This window comes from Mus pahari, chromosome 16 (assembly GCF_900095145.1).
Source record: "Mus pahari chromosome 16, PAHARI_EIJ_v1.1, whole genome shotgun sequence".
Classification (NCBI taxonomy): Eukaryota; Metazoa; Chordata; class Mammalia; order Rodentia; family Muridae; genus Mus; species Mus pahari.
Window position 1 is genome coordinate 10,161,549 of NC_034605.1, and position 2,332 is coordinate 10,163,880.

Sequence of the window (2,332 nt, forward strand, 5' to 3'; positions counted from 1 at the left end):
ATACTGGGGCATAGAACCTTCACAGGACCAACTCCTCCTGTTGATGACCGACTAGGCCATCCTCAGCCACATATGCAGCTAAAGCCATGAGTCTCTCCACGTCTTTTCTTTGAATGGTGGTTTAGTCCCAGGGAGCTCTGGAGTTACTGGTTAGTTTATATTGTTGTTCCTCCTAGGGGGCTGCATACCCCTTTAGCTCCTTGGGTACATTCTCTAGCTCCTTCACTGGGGACCCTGTATTCCATCTAATGGATGACTGTGAGCATCCACTTTCTGTATTAGTCAGGCACTGGTAGAGCCTTTCAGGAAACAGCTATATAAGTCTCCTGTCAGAAAGCTCTTGTTTGTATCTGCAATAGTGTCTGGGTTTGGTGGTTGTTTATGGGATGGATCCCTAGGTGGGGCAGTCTCTGAATGGTCATGTCTTCAGTCTCTGCTCTGAATTGTGTCTCTGTAACTCCTTCTGTGGGTATTTTGCTCCCAGTTCTAACCACGATGGAAATGTCCACACTTTGGTCTTCCTTCTTCTTGAGTTTCATGTGTTTTGCAAATTGTATCTTGGGTATTCTGAGCTTCTGGGCTAATATCCACTTTTAAGTGAGTGCGTATCATGTGTGTTCTTTTGTGATTGGTTTACCTCAGTTAGGATGATGATATCCTCCAGATCCATCCATTTGTCTAACAATTTCATGAATTCATTGTTTTTAATAGCTGAGTAGTACTGCATTGTGTAAATGTAGCACATTTTCTGTATCCACTCCTCTGCTGAGGGACATCTGGGTTAATTCCAGTTTCTTGTTATTATAAATAAGGCTGCTATTAAAATTCGAAAGGAAGAAGTCAAAATATCATTATTTGCAGATGATATGATAGTATATTTAAGTGGCCCCAAAAATTCCACCAGAGATTTAATTTTAAATGGTGAGAGGTCCCATACTCTCAGAAATAAACTATTGAATGAACAATTGATCCTGGAAAAATGTAGGTTTAGTGTCCTTCTACCAGCCTCACTTCAGAACAATTGCTGATGAGAGATGACAAAGATGGGAAAAAACCCTATCTGTACCCCCCACCCCTTTTTACCTTCTGATTAAAGGTAATCACATTGAATTAAATAACCTCATGTATACCTGTGACAAGACCTGGTGACCAGGCTCCACTGCTCTCCAAGAAATCAACCTTTGTCTAGGCATTTCCGTATTGAGCCAGTATGCAGTACAGAAATCTTTGTATTCTTGGAGATTGAGAATCTAAAAGTATTAAATTTGTACCTCATTGTGAAGGTACATGGGGCTCTGTGCTATTGTTACTGGCATTGCTGAGGTAGTGAGGCTACAAAAAAAAAATAGTCCTAATAAGTCAGACAAGGTGGGTAGGGTTTCATGAATACATATCTCAATTTTCTTGCCTTGTGAGTGAGATAAATCAGAAATATGGACCACACTGTCTCCCACCCCTGGGATATTACACAGTGTAGTTCAATGGCCTATTTTGGTAACATATTCAATGCCTTCCATCCTATATTGGCTTCATCACTGCCGGGACTCTGTTGTCACATTCCAGATGATGCTCCCTGTGACTATCTCACATGGTTACTAGTAATGTGTAGTCTTTAGAAAAGAGTCAGCTACTTGGATAAAGGACAATGACAAGTCTCTATGTGATCTAAGATCTTGTGTTTCCAGAGAAAGAAAAATTTCTAGTACTTCAAAATTTTGGTCTTCCCTAATTACTATGAACCTTTCATCCTATGTACTAATAGTCCACATAGGTCTATTCTCTTGTATCGTAGGGAATAAGCTAACTACACATAGTTGGAAGCAACATTCATTTCCATACCTGTGCACTGCACATGCTGACTCTATGACCTTCAGTAAGTTACATGTTCTTTCTTGAATGTAGCTTCCTCTTTATTCTTCTAGTATTGCAACTTCTAGGATTGCCACCTACAACTTACAGTTGTAATTAAAGTGAAGTCATTACCCAAATAGTAAATGTGAACTGTCCTTCCTCATTTGCAAAAGACACCAAAGAGAGAGAAAGAGAGAAAAAAGAATGTTCCTTGAAATATTTGCTTTGTATTTTAGTGATTTTATTTTTAATGGCAGTATCTATTTTTATATACTCTTGCATAAATATATAGCAACATTATGTAGCTATTCTATACTTGGCATGAATTTCACTTTGACCTAGACAAAACACAACATCTCTAAAATATGATTCTATTATGTAAGATCACCATAACTAATATTAAACATATTTGCATTTATTAAATGCTGCCTAAACTCATACATTTTTATAGATTTCTCTTTGAAATTTTAATTTCCAGATG